This window comes from Aptenodytes patagonicus, chromosome 10, assembly GCF_965638725.1.
Source record: "Aptenodytes patagonicus chromosome 10, bAptPat1.pri.cur, whole genome shotgun sequence".
NCBI lineage: Eukaryota > Metazoa > Chordata > Aves > Sphenisciformes > Spheniscidae > Aptenodytes > Aptenodytes patagonicus.
The window spans coordinates 24,883,949-24,900,484 of NC_134958.1; the positions used below are offsets into that span (position 1 = coordinate 24,883,949).

The 16,536-nt window shown below is 54.7% G+C and overlaps 2 non-coding genes across 2 annotated transcripts; both read right to left on the reverse strand.

The window, feature by feature from the left end:
- Window positions 1–14,761: 14,761 nt before the first annotated feature.
- TRNAQ-CUG (transfer RNA glutamine (anticodon CUG)) lies at window positions 14,762–14,833 on the reverse strand. Its single transcript has one exon. It is a non-coding gene; the product is annotated as a tRNA-Gln (tRNA).
- A 1,621-nt stretch (window positions 14,834–16,454) lies between these two features.
- TRNAS-AGA (transfer RNA serine (anticodon AGA)) lies at window positions 16,455–16,536 on the reverse strand. The gene has a single exon. It is a non-coding gene; the product is annotated as a tRNA-Ser (tRNA).

Below are 16,536 nucleotides of genomic sequence, written 5' to 3' on the forward strand. Positions count from 1 at the left end.
CTGCTCCAGCCCTCTCTGCCCTGCTGATCACATGCCCTCTGCAATGACACCTAGCTCCCTGCGAGTTTCAGGGCCAGGCTTCACTCAAAGCCCTGCATTTGGGACCTGCACTGAGCATGACGGGCACCTGGTGCCAGCCTTCCAGAGGCCTTGAGAGGCGTAACCCCAGGGGCTATAGCTGCAGCTCCCAACGCCTTGCCCTCAGCCAGGTATCTGGGATATCCTGCCACAGGGGATGCTTTCACTCCCCAGCTGGTCGTGACTGCTTCCAGGGAAGAAGGGAAGGCAGCTGCGTGGAGACCATCAGGGCTGGTGGTAGTTGTGGGGTGGGATATTAGTCCCCGCATTGCTTCTCAAATTTATCTGAGGGGGACTCCAAGCCTGCTGTGAGCGCTAGCATGGGGACATTACTGCAGGGGAGATGGTGACCCCCCGGCAGCACGTCCAGCCTCTTGGGGACGTAGGGTGGTGTCAATCCTTGAACAAAGACTATGACACTTGCCATGCAGGGTGTTGGTGTGTAGAGGGAACGGTTTGCTAGAGTGGCAGAGATCTATGGAAAGATGGCTGCGTGGCTGACTGCATGCAGAGCAAGGGTGGGAGGTGGTTGCAGTCGAGAGGGTGAACATGAGGAGCGAGTTAAGGAAGTAAGTGTGTGCGCGGGGAGACTGGAAGGAGGAGGCCGGCCAGTCTGTGAAGCGGAGGAGCAGGAGGCAGGCCAGGCTCTGATCTGGAGGAGCAGGAGGCAGCACTGCCCACAGGTGCGTTGGTGGTTTAGTGGTGAGCATAGCTGCCTTCCAAGCAGTAGACCCGGGTTAGATTCCTGGCCAAGGCTGACAAACGTCTCTTCAGCCTGGCTCCAGGGTTTCTTACATCCTCTGCAGGCAGCCTCTCCTGCTCAAAAAATTCCCAGCTTTCCCCTGGGGTTTCAAGCCACTCCCCTCTCCTCCCTGCAGCCTTGAGAGCAAGAGAGACCAGTGCTATCTGCCTGTTGGGAGGGCTCCAGACTTGGCTCTTCACTGCAGTGCTGGTACAGGGGCCAGGAGAGAGGCAGTTTTGGCCTGGCACAGAGCTGGTCTTGCTGCTGCTGCGGCTGGTTGCACCTGGCAAGAAAAGCACGCTGCTAAGGCAGGGAACAGATGAAGACTGAGAATGCCTAGGTGGTGGTCAGGGGACAGACTGTGCTTCATGAGGCCAGCTATGCAATTTTGGAGTGTGGTGGGAGGAGGCCTGTTCTTTATGGAATGGCTCAAAGGCCTGTCTGTCTGATCTGAAGTCACCCTGGAGATGCTACACCTACCCCGTCCAGGCTGCGGCATTGCAGAGGCACCCTGAAGTTTACTGGAACTGGATGTAATGATGTTGCTGGTAACTAAGAACTGAGACACCCTCATTTCTCTTGCAGCTTATGGCCTGTGGGCCAAGGGAAACGCAAGGAGCCTCTCTCACCTAGACTCTCTACCTGAAGTGGGTGAAGCTTCTCAAGTCTCTCCTTCCAGGGCTGCTTAAATCAAAAAAAAGCAATGTTCTTTGCTGTGCTGACAGTCAAAAACCATTCTGGGCGGTGGGGTTGTATGGAAGGTTTGGGTTGGCAGAGTATTTACAGACTCCCACTCTGTCAATAGCAGTGCTATAAGTTGGTGGAGTTACAAAGCGGGGGATTGTGTTTGTGCATGGACTCTTCCCCACTGAAAGGCCCACCCTAACCCCATCTTGCAGTCACACTGCCTACGTCCAGACCTGAAAACCAGCACTTTCCTCCTTTCCGCTGCATACCCATCCCCTGGACTTTATTCCCACAACACTAATGAAAGAGAGAAGTGCCATTGAGTGTTTTTCATATGAAATTTCTGAAGAAAATTTGAGAGGACTGAGAAGTTAATTCAAAAGGTTTGTATTAACATTCACGTCCAAATAACTGGCTGAACAACCTCCCTGGGAAACTGGTTCCCATCTTTGACCACCCTCGCGGTAAAACAGGGTTACTGTGTGTGACATTACTTGTATTGCCACCTGTGTCCATTGCTTCTTGAGCTCTCACTAAGCACTAGAGACAAGAGGATGGCTCTCTCTCCTTTCATCCACCTGTCCGCCCTCCAGCACTCTCAGCCTTCCCTTCCCCAATCTAACCAACCCCAGCTCTCCCAGCCTGTCCTTGTAAGACAGAGGAGCCAAGACCATAATCACCTCAGTGTCCCTTTGGCAGGGCTGACAGAGCCCCTAGCTGTGCAGAAATGGGAAGCAGCCACACGATGACACCCGTGGAGTCCCTGTAAGGACACTTGGCATGCAGATGTCCAGGTCTCCTGCAGAGGAAGGACACCTTGCAGAAGGCTTTCCACTTGCTGCGGGGAACAGATCAGACCAAGGGAGAAAGCAGAAGCAACAGCATTCACTCAGGGGGAGACGTGCACCTGCCCCAAAGCTCATGCACCTGGAGCAGCAATGACTGCTGAGAGCTTTTGGTGGTGCAGCATTGAGGAGAGAAACGCATCATCTGGGAGACTAAACAGCAACACTGGATATTCCTTTGCGCTTGGCTGCATGCTTGCACGTGGGAGGCCTCGGTTTACTGCTGAGCAGCTTAGGTGCTTTTTTCCTCCAAAACACCTGTGAGTAGCAAGGTGCATCACCAAAAGGAAAGGAGGCATAAACCTGCCTTCCAAATGCCAGGACCCTGCCTGAGATTCAGGCTCAGGAAGGCAACTTGTCCCTGCCTTTTTCTGAAGGGGGCCTCCACAACTCAGCTGGGCACACGTGCCCATTTTTTCCTGCCACCTCAGCAAGTGTTGCCATCTCAGCCCAGTTCATAAGCCTGCTTCTGTCCTCTGGCCTGGGGTACTCAGGGCAGGCAGCGAAAAGTCACTGCTTCCTGAGCATACATGCAAGACACAGTGGGTACGCTGGCAGAAGAAATGAGATCAGCTCTTGAATGCTTTCAGTGGCGTGACTCAAGGCAGAACCTGAGAGATATCACAGGGTCGTGATCACAAGGCTACAAACTCACATTCCATTTCCCTGAGGCTTTTTGGTCTTTCTCTTGCCTGCTTGCTTATTTTTGGTGCTCTGGTATCAGTTCAGGGAGCTCCATCCACAACTGGTGGCAAGAACAGGACAAAGGCCAATGCTCTTCCTTGCACAGCAGGTGGCTAACTGAGGGAGGAGGAGAACAAACCGCCACGAGTCTCCAGCTATGCTGCACAAAGTCTTTAATGAGAAGGACGAAATACAGTGGCACAGGACAGAGACCAAGAAACACATCTGCAGGATTCGGGGAGGCACAGAGAATGGCCCATTTCCCAAGAACAAGCTCCACACAAAGCACTTGCCTTTTCCCATTCTGCCCTACCTGGTGGCAATCCCAGCCCACCAAGAGCAGTCCCTAACTCCCGCACCCTCCCCCCATCAGCAGGAGGTTCAGCAAAGCAGAAGAGAACGAGCCCTTTCTCGAGGAGCTCAGAGCAAAGCAGAGCCAGAGGAGGCACGGCGAGGCCTGCCGTGCAGCGAGGAGCAGCGGGCCCAGGTCCCTCCTGCCACGTGGGATGAGGACACACAGCCCGAATGCAGGTCGTGGCCACGCTCTTCCTGCAGAGTTCCTATCTTCCTTCCTAATCCAAAGGGAATGATCCAGCAGCTTCAGCAGTTCAGACTGCATCGGGGGGAAGGCAGACAGAGCCCTGACCCCCCCAGACCAAGGGAGCCCCCAGAAGAAATGGGAACCCCGCCGGTGCTGAGGGAGCTCCCAACAGCAGCTGAGAGAGAGGATCCCACGGCTGTGCTCTGAGGGAAGGAGGTGAGGATGGGGCCCGGCAGGGTCACCACCACCGGGGAAGCCTGGATGGCCACTGTCGAGTCAGCGCAGCGGGCGACACAGGGCTCATTGCAGCTGCTTGCAAGTGGGGTTGGGCCAGAGGCGCCGCAGGGGTCTGGGAGACAGGGTCTGAAGCAAGACATCTCTCGGTGAGGGAGGCAAAGCTGAAACACAGAGCAGAGAGGTAAAACAGACCCCAACATCAGCCTGCCTACCATTCCCTCAGCTCTCTCTGCAGATACACTTTGCTGCCCTCCATCTCCATTTCTTGCTCCACGTCCAGAAAGGGCCTGCAGCTGATCTTGCTAACACGCACAACAGGCGTGACAGCTCACCTTAAGGCTAGTTTTGAATGACTAGGAGCAAAGATGTGCCTAACTGGATCCTTATTACACCAAGACATCCTCCTGCATTTCCCGGTGCATTAGCACGGCTGAAGATGGATGAAATGATCCCAGCAGTAATTAACTGGGTTGAACAGGTGTCTCAGAAATCACCTCGTAAAAACACACACTGTGCCTGCAGCTCCCACAGCATCGTGCTGTCCAAGTTGCACAGCACAGGAAGGCTGACCCACTTTTGGGATAGGGCCCAGCAGAGTGGCTTCAAAGCACCTGTGGAAAGACTGATCATACCCCAGCCCCAGAACAAACATTGCTGCATTGAAGGAGGCACTGGATGCACGCGGCCATTTGGTTACAGACCATCTGCCGAAGGCAGAAATTCTGGTGGGCAGACCTCCCTGCAGCTCAGCCCCACTGATCCCCTTCTGCTTGAAAGAAAGCCCCTCTTCCCAGCTCTCCCCAGCCAGCCCCATGAAAAGGGAGAGAGGTGACAGCCCTTGAACAGTCCTATTGCAGGGCCAAGCTGAGGCAGCCCAAGCATCAACGTGAATAACCCCTGTGACAGCAGTTCAGCCCACAGGGAGAGATGGAGCGGACTCGGGCTTACCTGGTTCCTCAAGGAAAGGGAGGCAAGAGAGGAGGATGCGGAGCCTGGAGCAGCGCAGGCTTTTATGCTGTGTCCCAGAGCCCCACGGGGGCCACAAGCACTCCTTGCTCATGATGCATCTAAACACCTAGCCGTTGCCGCTTGCCGAGGCCTCGCTGGTGATTAAGCCCTTGCCTCTTTCATCTGAAATGTTTTGCTCCTGCTTCATACCACCAAACATCAAAACAATTCGTCTGTGTCCCAGCTTCACAAAGCCAGTTAGCTTCGAGGTCTCAGGCTAGTGTGCAGGGAGATTTTAAGTGGGTTTGCATCATATGGAATGCCTTTGTCACATTGCTCTCTTCACAGAGAGCAATGCCCACCAGTCATGTTGAAATTCAACCATGAAGGGCACCTCAAGTCAGCTCTCAAGTGCTTTCAGTGCAGGCACTCAGGCTAACCCTGAGAGACATTTGTCCCAGCGGGTCATTCTAGACACACAGGAGACAGCGGGTAAGTTCAGGCAGGAGGTCAAGACTGCACAGTCCCATACGGGAGAAGAGACTCACCTCTCCAGGGATGTGGCAAAGCTCAACAGCAAGGAAAGACCATTGTGGGCTGGAGGGAAGCCCCCTGCAGGCAGGAGTGAGGGCCACGAGGACCTTTCTTACACTCATCAGGCTCTACCACGGCCTGGTTTTGTGATCAGAGAGATGCCCACGTCCTTCCCTGAAGGACACCCACACCCAGGTTGACCTATTTTGCTCAACAAGGTCACCCCGGAGGCTAAAGGCCTGGATGGCCTGCTTTTGAGGAGAGGCTCAGGGCAGGGAGCCAAAAGCTCACGTCCCTTTTTCCTGGGTCAGGGATGGGGAGGCCCATTCCATGCATTTCAGACTACAAAGGGAGATTGGATCCGTCTCCCAGAGCACCTGGGAGTCATCGTGATGTGGAAGCGTTGGGAAAAACCCTGAGCTCCAGGCAAACATGAGTCACCCTGCTGTGGAATCCAGTGGACACGGTGTCCCGGCCTCAGGCATGCTAGGGATAGCAGAGCTCATAGCCTCATTCCTCCAAAAGTGCTGCTTTCCTCTAGGCTGTTTCCACACATTTTAGCACCATTCCTGAAACAACTGGTGCTTCTGTGCAATCTCGTGCCACCTCTGCCTTCCAAGGCATTGCCTTTTGGTGGCTGCTCGGGGGCCCGTTGGACTCAGTGCACCCCAGAATAATGTGGGCTGGATGGTACTTCTGGAGGTTCTCTGGGCCAACCTCCTGCTCCGAGCAGACCAAGCTTCCCAGTTGCCTCAGAAGGCTCCCGTCAACTTCTGAACACTGCCACCGTCAGAGAGGTCACCATCTCTTGAGCAGCTCTTCCAGGGCTGCACTGCGCCCCCTGTCACTTCTTTTCCCACAAAGACAGATGGTATTTCCCTTGTTGCAGCTTGTGATTGTTGCCTCTTGCCCTTTTGCAGTGCACCTCTCAGGAGGGTCTGGCTCCATCCTTTCCATAACCTCCTGTAGCCGGTGGGAGATGCAATTCCATCCCCTCCTCCCCACCTTGCTTCCTCTCTGCACAAACGTAGTGCCCTCGGCTTGAGGCCCTAGGCCCTACTAGCCCACCCTACTGGCCAGGGGCTCTCATAGCCGAGCCTGTCAGGCCCACAAGTGGGCCACCAGGAGATGACCGTGAGGGTGCCAGCACTGGTGAGCGGATCCCAGGGTTATGGGCTGAGGTCTGGGAATTGATGGGAGGTAAATACCAGGGTTAGGAGTGAAGGCTCCCGCTGGGACTTGCAGTGAAGGCTGTGCTGGGACAGACTTTCCCTCCTCCTTCCAGCCCAGAAAGGTCTATAGTCACTGAAAGTGAAATGCAGAGTAGTTGGTGTTCCCTGCACAAACCCAGCCCTTCTGCTCTCCGTGGAACCATGGAGCCCATGGCTCATGCAGATCAAACCTAGAACTAGGTGGGGTTTAGAAGTGGGATGAAACAACCAGGCTGAGAATGAGATAGAGAAGTGGGCGTCATGGAGGTGCCATTATACAGATCACATGAAAACTTTTATTCAACCCGATTAACAAGGATGCCAAGAATAAAGGCATTGCTGAAAAGGCCCTTTACTGCACACCGCCCGTGTGTGCACCCCACGACAGTGACTTGAGATTGTCGCATGAGCAGGAAACCTACCCACAACAGCCCTGTCTCCTACGGATAACCCCCACCCACCAAAAAGCACACACAAAGAGAACATTAGGTGTCGGGCTCTAATTTTGATTTGTGTGGAGAGTGGAGAAGGGGCATCCCCAGGGGCTCCGTGTCTGCGTTTCCATTCTAGGCCAAAAAGGATCAAAAATGATCAGGGTTTTATTTAAAACAGCAACAGCTGCAAAGAATGATGCAGTCCTAGGAAACATCGGTTGGAAGGCAACTTGCAGGTGTGTAGACCATCGTCCAGCTCAGTGCAGGGCTAACTGCAAAGACAGTGGAGGATCCTTGGCGCCTTGTCCACCTGATTTTGTCCCGGAAGGGACTGCCTCTGCCTTCTTTACAAACCGTGCTTCGCACAGCGGAAGCCTGCAGTCAGTTGCCCCCTCACCTTCTCTTCTCCAGGCTGAACAAACCAAGCTCCCTCAGCATCTCCCTCAGTCACCACATGCTTTGGCACGCTCCGATCCCACCCTGTGCATGACCCCTCTTCCTGATAGACGTGTGCACAGGAAGACCTCTTCTGTGGGTCATACTTCCTGGCCACGGTCTGTCTGAATAATGCCACCAGTGCTCGTGCAGCCTGCAGTGGGATGGCGTGGGGTTTCTCTGTCCTGGCAGGGGAGTTGGAGAGAAATGCCCCAGAGCCTGAGCTGGATGTGTGCATGGCCTGCCACCTGCTCTGCATTTCAATTTCATGCCAGTTACTAGAAACCCCTTCCAGGCAGGAGGGCTGGAAGGAGGAGGGAAAGCCTGTCACAGCAGAGTTTTCACTGCAAATCCCGGAGGGGAGCCTTCACTCCTAATCCTGGTATTTACTCACATCCATCTCCAGACCTTACCCCATAACCCTGGGATCTTCTCACCAGTGCTGGCACCCTCACGGTCATCTCCTGGTGGCCCACTTGTGGGCCTGGGAGGCTCAGCTGTGAGAGCCCCTGGCTGGTAGGGTGGGGACCAGGCCTCAAGCCCCTGCTCAGGTGAAAGCGCACCTGTTTGGAGGATACATGGTTGGAGTGGGTCATCTCGAAAGCTCCTTTCCAACACAAGCTCATTGATGAAAGCTGAGGCCATCTGCAGAAACACGGCTTGTACTAGGTGCTTGTGTTCCTGATAAGCAGCAGCATGCAAATGTTGGGCTATGTGCTTGTGAGTTCCCTTCTACCTCATTGCCTGCTGGGCCAGCAGCAGGCGTGTGGTTTGCATTTTGATTTTAAGGTCACTTCTCTGTCTGCAGCTGATGGGCCAGAGCAGGCTCATGGCAGCACTAGGTGCTTGTGAGGTCACTTGTGCCTGAATACCGGGTAGGAAAGAAGGAGGCACATGGCTTGGATGCTGATTGCAAGGTCACTGGTACCTGAGTAGCAGAGGGGCCAGCGAGAGGAAAATTCCAGGCAAGTGAAGAACCACAGTGTCCCAACAGCTACAGGAGGTTGTGTAAGGATGGAGCGAGACTCTCCGGAGACGTGCACTGCAAAAGGGCAAGTTCAACACTAACAAGTTGCAACAAGGGAAATGCCAGCTGTCTTTGTGGGAAAAGAAGTGAGGGGGGGCACGGTGCAGCCCCGGAAGAGCTGCCCAGGAGACAGTGGCCTCTCTGACAGTGGCAGTGTTCAGAAGTCAATGGGGCAAGACCCAGAGCTTCCTGAGGTATGCGGGAAGTTTGGTCTGCTCAGAGCAGGAGGTCGGCCCAGAGGACCTCCAGAGCTCCTTTCCAACCATCACTATCCTGAGGCGTACTGAGTCATACGAGCCCTTGAGCAGCCACCAAAAGGCAGTGCCTTGGAACACAGCAAATGCAGGAGCTTGCATAGAAGCACCTGTTGTTGCAGGAATGGTCCTAAAGTGTGTGGAGATGCCCTTGAGGACAGTGGCACTTTGGGCCTATGAGCTCTGGAATCCCTGGCACGCCCGAGATCAGGGCACCGTGTCCACTGAAGTCCACAGTACAATGACTCATGTTTGCCTGGAGCTCAGGGTTTTTCCCAACTCTTCCACATCACGATGACTCCCAGGTGCTCTGGGAGACGGATCCAATGTCCCTTTGTAGTTTGAAATGCATGGAATGGGCCTCCCCATCCCTGACCCAGGAAAAAGAGCCGTGAGCTCTTCTGGCTCCCTGCCCTGTGCCGCTCCTCCAAAGCAGACCATCCAGGCCTCTGCCTCTGGGATGACCTTGCCGAGCAAAACAGGTCATTTTGGGTGTGGGTCTCGTCCAGGGAAGGACGCCGGCATCTCTTTGATCGCCCTCCTCTGCCTTGATTTGCTTCTTTCCAACAGGTTCTCCACTTCCCAAGCTGAGCCCAGACCCCTGGTTGGAAGGAGCGTGAGGGCCTGGTTAAGTGGTCAAGGGACATGGCTATGGAGATCCCATGGAGAGGTCACTTGAGGGAGACCTGCCTGACCCTCTGGTCTGCTCTTCATCGTTATGAATCTGCCTTTGTTCCCTGGGCTCGCGGGCAGAACAAACAGGCTGTGGCAGAGCCTGATGAGCATAAGCAAGGTCCTCGTGGCCCTCACTCCTGCCTGCAGGGGGCTTCCCTCCAGCCCACAATGGTCCTTCCTTGCCGTTGAGCTTTGCCACATCCCTGGAGAGGTGCGTCTCTTCTCCTGCATGGGATTGCGCAGTCTTGACCTTCTGCCTGAACTTACCCACAGTCTCCTGTGTGTCTACAATGACCCGTGGGGACAAACGTCTCCTAGGCTTAGCTTGAGTGCCTGCACTAAAAGCACTTGAGAGCTGACGTCATAGCTGAATTTGACCGCGATTGCTGGCCATGCTCACCGTGAAGAGGGCAATGTGACAAAGGCAATCCGTATGACACAAACACAGTTGAAATATTCCTCCACACAAGCCTGAGAGATCTGAGTTAATCGACCTTCTGAATCTGGCACACAGACGAATCGTTTCGATGTTACGAAGCATCACGCTTGCCAGGCCCTGATGCTGATAGGGGCCTTCAGCCACCCGGACATCTGCTGGCAAAGCAGCACAGCGAACTGCAAGGAGTCCAGGAAACTACTGGAGTGTGTTCAGGACAACTTCCTAGTACAGGTGATGGAGAGCCCAACCAGAGGAGAGGCACTTCTGGACCTGTTGTTCACTAGTGCGGAAGAACTTATCGGAGGGGTCAAGGTTGGAGGTAGCCTGGGCTGCAGCGATCATGCCCTGGTGGAATTCTCAGTCTTGAGGGGTACAGGATGGGTAAAGAGTAGAGTCAGGACCCTAAACCTCAGAAAGGCAAACTTCCGGCTCTTTAGGGCGCTCATGTGTGGGAACCCTTGGGAAACTGTCCTCTGACATAAAGGAGTGAACGAGAGGTGGGAGATATTGAAAGACATTTTTCCTAGGGCACAAGAGCTCTCAATCCCAACGTGCCAGAAGTTGGTGAGGGGAGTCAGGAGGCCAGCTTGTCTAAGTCAAGACCTCTTAGCCAAACTAAAGCACAAAACCAAAATGCATAGGCGGTGGAGGCAGGGATACACATCCTGGCGAGATTATGGGGAAATGGGCTGGGAGTGGAAGGAGGGGATCAGGAAAGCCAAGGCACAGCTGGAGCTGAACTTGGCTAGGGACGTGAAAAATAACAAGAAGGGTTTCTTCAGGTACCTATGGCAACAAAGGAAGATGAAAGAAACTGTACCCCCCCCCGGTGAGAGAAAAGGTAGACCTGACTACAACCGACGTGGAGAAGGCTGCGGTACTCAACAACTTTTTGCCTCGGTCTTCAACGCGCAAGTGTTCTAGCCACGCCACCCAATTCACAGAATCCAAAGGCAGGGACTGGGAGAATGAAGTACCACCCACCACAGGAGACGATCAGGTTCGAGACCATCTAAAGAACCTGAACGTGCACAAGTCCACGGGACCTAGCAGATGATGCTGCTAAACTACTCTCCATCAAATTTTCAACTGGTGAAATTCCTGGTGACTGGAAAAGGGGAAACACAACCCCCATTTTTAAAAAGGGAGAAAGAGACGACCCGTGGAACTGCAGGCCGGTCAGTCTCACCTCTGTGCCCAAGCAAGATCATGGAGCAGATCCTCCTGGAAACTGTGCTAAGGCACATGGAAAAGAGAGAGGTGATTGGTGGCAGCCAACATGGCTTCACTAAGGGCAAATCATGCCTGACAAACTTAGTGGCCTTCTACGACGGGGTTACAACACTGGTGGATAAGGGAGGAGCGACTGACGTCATCTACTTGAGCAAAGCATTTGACACTGTTCCACATAATATCCTTGTCTCTAAAATGGAGAGACATGGATTTGACAGGTGGACCACTCGGTGGGTGAGGAACTGGCTGGATGGTTGCACTCAAAGATCTGTTGTCAACGGCTCGATGTCCGGGTGGAGGCCGGTGACGAGTGGTGTCTCTCAGGGGTCCGTAGTGGGACCAGTGTTATTTAACATTTTTGTCGGGGACATGGACGGTGGGATTGAGTGCACCCTCAGCAAGTTTGTGGATGACACCAAGCTGAGTGGTGTGGTTGATACTCTAGAGGGAAGGGATGCCATCCAGAGGGACCTTGACAGGCTAGAGAGGTGGGGCCGTGTGAACCTCCTGAAGTTCAACAAGGCCAAGTGCAAGGTCCTGCAGCTGGGTCAGGGCAATCCCAAGCATGGATACAAGCTAGGCCATGAGTGGATTGAGAGCAGCCCTGCGGAGAAGGACTTGGGTGTATTGGTGGATGAAAAGCTGGACATGAGCTGGCAATGCGCGCTCGCAGCCCAGAAAGCCAATGGTATCCTGGGCTGCATCAAAAGCAGCGTGGCTAGCAGGTCGAGGGAGGTGATTCTGCCCCTCTATTCCGATCTCCTGAGGCCCCACCTGGAGTACTGTGTTCAGCTCTAGGGCCCCCAGCAGAAGACAGACACGGACCTGCTGGAGCGGGTCCAGGGGAGGGCCACAACGATGATAGGGGCCTGGAGCACCTCCCCTATGAGGGCAGCCTGAGAGAGTTGGGGTAGTTTAGCCTAGAGAAGAGCAGGCTCCCAAGAGAGCTTCAGGAAACCTGGGGAGGGACACTTTATCAGAGAGTGTGTTGATAGGTCGGGGAGTAATGGCTGTAAACAGAAAGAGGGTAGATTTATCTAAGCTATGAGGAAGAAATTCTTTCCCATGAGGGTGGTGAGACACTGGAACAGGTCGTCCAGAGAAGTTGTGGATGCCCCCTCCCTGGAAGTGCTCAAGGCCAGGTTGGATGGGCCTTTGAGCAACCTGATCTAGTGGAATGTATCCCTGACCACGGCACGGGGGTTGGAACTAGATGATCTTTAAGGTCCCCTCCAACCCAAAACCATTCTATGACTCATTCTACGATTCTAGGTGGAATGAAGTGGGAGCAAAACATGTCAGATGAAAGAGGCAAGGGCTTAATCACCAGCGGGGACTCGGCAAGCGGCAACTGCTAGGTCTTTAGATGCATCATGAGCAAGGAATGCTTGTGGCCCCGTGGGGCTCTGGGACACAGCATAAAAGCCTGCGCTGCTCCAGGCTCCGCATCCTCCTCTCTCCTCTCTTGCCTCCCTTTCCTCGAGGAACGAGGTAAGCCTGAGTCCGCTCCATCTCTCTCTTTGGGCTGAACTGCTGTCATGGTGGCTACTCAGGTTGATGCTTGGGCTGCCTCAGCTTGGCCCTGCAATAGGACTGTTGAAGGGCTGTCACCTCCTTTTCATGGGGCTGGCTGGGGAGAGCTGGGAAGAGGGGGTTTCTTTCAAGCAGAAGGGGATCAGTGGGGCTGAGCTGCAGGGAGGTCTGCCCACCAGAATTTCTGCCTTCGGCAGATGGTCTGTAACCAAATGGCCGCGTGCATCCAGTGCCTCCTTCAATGCAGCAATGTTTGTTCTGGGGCTGGGGTATGATCAGTCTTTCCACAGGTGCTTTGAAGCCACTCTGCTGGGCCCTATCCCAAAAGTGGGTCAGCCTTCCTGTGCTGTGCAACTCGGACAGCACGATGCTGTGGGAGCTGCAGGCACAGTGTGTGTTTTTACGAGGTGATTTCTGAGACACCTGTTCAACCCAGTTAATTACTGCTGGGATCATTTCATCCATCTTCAGCCGTGCTAATGCACCGGGAAATGCAGGAGGATGTCTTGGTGTAATAAGGATCCAGTTAGGCACATCTTTGCTCCTAGTCATTCAAAACTAGCCTTAAGGTGAGCTGTCACGCCTGTTGTGCGTGTTAGCAAGATCAGCTGCAGGCCCTTTCTGGACGTGGAGCAAGAAATGGAGATGGAGGGCAGCAAAGTGTATCTGCAGAGAGAGCTGAGGGAATGGTAGGCAGGCTGATGTTGGGGTCTGTTTTACCTCTCTGCTCTGTGTTTCAGCTTTGCCTCCCTCACCGAGAGATGTCTTGCTTCAGACCCTGTCCCCCAGGCCCCTGCGGCGCCTCTGGCCCAACCCCACTTGCAAGCAGCTGCAGTGAGCCCTGTGTCGCCCGCTGCGCTGACTCGACAGTGGTCATTGAGGCTTCCCCGGTGGTGGTGACCCTGCCGGGCCCCATCCTCACCTCCTTCCCTCAGAGCACAGCCGTGGGATCCTCTCTCTCAGCTGCTGTTGGGAGCTCCCTCAGCGCCGGCGGGGTTCCCATCTCTTCTGGGGGCTCCCTTGGTCTGGGGGGGTCAGGGCTCTGTCTGCCTCCCCCACGATGCAATCTGAACTGCTGAAGCCAGCGGATCACGCCCATTGGAGCAGGAAGGAAGACGGGGACCCTGCAGCAGCAGGAGCATATCTATGACTCGCCCATGGGCTGGGTGTCCTCATCCCACGTGGCAGGAGGGACCTGGGCCCGCTGCTCCTCGCTGCACGGCAGGCCTCGCCGTGCCTCCTCTGGCTCTGCTTTGCTCTGAGCTCCTCGAGAAAGGGCTCGTTCTCTTCTGCTTTGCTGAACCTCCTGCTGATGGGGGGAGGGTGCCGGAGTTAGGGACTGCTCTTGGTGGGCTGGGATTGCCACCGAGTAGGGCAGAAAAGGCAAGTGCTTTGTGTGGAGCTTGTTCTTGGGAAATGGGCCATTCTCTGTGCCTCCCCGAATCCTGCAGATGTGTTTCTTGGTCTCTGTCCTGTGCCACTGTATTTCGTCCTTCTCATTAAAGACTTTGTGCTGCATAGCTGGAGACTCGTGGTGGTTTCTTCTCCTCCTCCCTCAGTTAGCCACCTGCTCTGCAAGGAAGAGGGAGATCCAGCCCTGTCCTATGGCATCAATCATACCCCCAAGCATGGGGCACTGCCAGTTGTGCGTGGAGCGCCCTGAACTGATACCAGAGGATCAAAACTAAAGAAGCAGGCAAAAGAGAGACAGAAAAGCCTCAGAGAAACAGAGAGCGCAAGAAGCAATGGACGGGGTGGAAATCCATGCAATGCCACACACAGTATCCCTGTTTTAGTGTGAGGGTTGTCAAACATGGAAAACGTTTGCCCAGGGAGTGTTGTAGAGTCTCCATCTGTGGAGATGCCCAACATCCAACCAGACAAGGCCCCAAACAGCCTCCTCTACTTGACCCTGCTTTGAGCCGGGCTTGGACTGCATGATCTCCACCTCAGCTGTTGTGTGATTTGGTGAGCCACTGCTGGACCCCCTCATCCACGAGCAGCCATTGAGACCAAGGGAGCAGAGAGGGCACAGGGGCCATTGCTCAGGAAGACTGCAGAGGTTTGTTGGGCACAGGGCAGGAGAAGGGGCCCTGATGTCAGTCCCAGGGCTGGCAGCACAGGAAAGGAAGGAAAGATGGGAGCGCATCAAACAATTGACCCAACAGCAAGGCTGTTAAGGTGTAAGCATGCTGAGGAAAGCCCCCAGAGAGCCAAAAGGTTGAGGTCCCACTGAGATTTGAACTCAGATCGCTGGATTCAGAGTCCAGAGTGCTCACCATTACACCATGGGACCTCCATGAAGTTTCCAGCAGAACCTCATCAACGTTGCACCTCACAGAGTACATTCATGGCCCAGCGATCAGTGGCTCGATGCTTGCACTTGCGGCCTCTGCTGCTGCCTCCCTTCACCCCCGTGTTGGACAGCCTGAGTAAGTTATTGCCTCTCCTGTTGCTCACCTTGTAGCTCATACTAAGCAGCCATTAACAACCAGATATCCTTATTCTTGGTTGCAGTCGCAGCCGAGCTGCTGACCTTGCCGAAGGAGGGGACCAAGAGAGAGGGCAGGGGATGATATTCAACAGAGGGAAGAGCTGGCAGGAGGGCCCAAAGCAGCTTGTTATGGGTTGCACATGCTGGACTGCCTTCCTCTGCTGGGACAGTCCTGGCTGACTTCAAACCCTGGTCCTTTCTTCCAGGACACGCTGTCCCCTTCTGCCCCAAAGTGGCCTCTCCCTCAGTGAGAGTGCCCTTTTCTCTCCCGAGGCTGCTCCAGACTCAGGTACATTTCACTGTGAGGCTGAGGGAACTTTCCTTCATGCCCTGGGACCACCACACTGCCTGCCCAAGAAGGGTACATGCACACAGCGGGGAAAGCAAAGCCTGGGAGAACTTCCAGGGCTTCACTTGGATACCCACAGGGGAAAGGCACAGGGTAGATGGGCAAAAACCACCCCGCTCTCATCCCCAGTGACATTTGCAGGAAGACATAGCACTATCAGGCCCTCTTGCAGCCCCCTGGGAGACCTGGGCATTGCAGGGCTCTGGAGGGGCGCAGCATCACCGAGCCCTCCCTTCCCACCATGTAGTGACCAGGCCAGATGCTGTGCCCGGGATCCAAGCACAGGCCTGGCTCCAAACGCCTCTCCAGGGTAAAGCCAGGCAGGGCCTTGTCTTAAAACCAGGGGTCTGGTAAAGCTGGTGATGAAGACCCCGGACAAGCTGTCTCAGTCATCAGTTTTGGTTGCCTCATCTTGTCAGCATGATCTGAACAGACTAGGATGGAAAAAGGCCCCACGTCGTTTAGTCCATCTCACTGCTCCACCCTGAAGTAGCACCAGCCTTGTCCTCCGCCACACCTGCAGAGTCCTGGACATCCTTGCTTGTGGCATTGAAGTTGGGAATTGAGCTGCCTGATGGGAAGGGAGAGATACCTTTGGCCCCAGGACACCCACTGCCTTGTGGATGGACGTCTGTGCTGTGCTCTGCCTGCTATGCATGAGGTGTCCTCCCTTCATCTTTAGCAATGAGGGCCATGTTGTGCAAGCTCTCTTTGGAGATGAGCTGCTGTAGCTTCAGGTGTAGGGAGGAGAGCTGGTGGGGCTGTGCTGCTTGGGATGTCAGGTGAGATCAGGCTCTTAACTTCTGCTCAACAACCAACAACAGTGGACCTCTTTTCATGGCTCATTCTCAGCACTGGTCCATTCTCTTCCCCCAACTTGCCTACCTTGTCAATGGGAGCAGGATTTCCCATCCATCCATCCAAGAATTTCAAGGGGTGGGACGGGGACGGGCGAGGCCAAGTGCTGTAGGCAAGTGGGTTTTACTGTCTCCCTGGGCACCAGGTACAGTGTGGAGCAGAGTCCCACGGCTGCAGCGGGGTTAACTGCAGGCAGCCCAAAAGGGGACTGCGCCCCGTAGTTGGCAGGATTCGAACCTGCGCGGGGAAACCCCAATGGATTTCTAGTCCATCGCCTTCACCACTCGGCCACAACTAC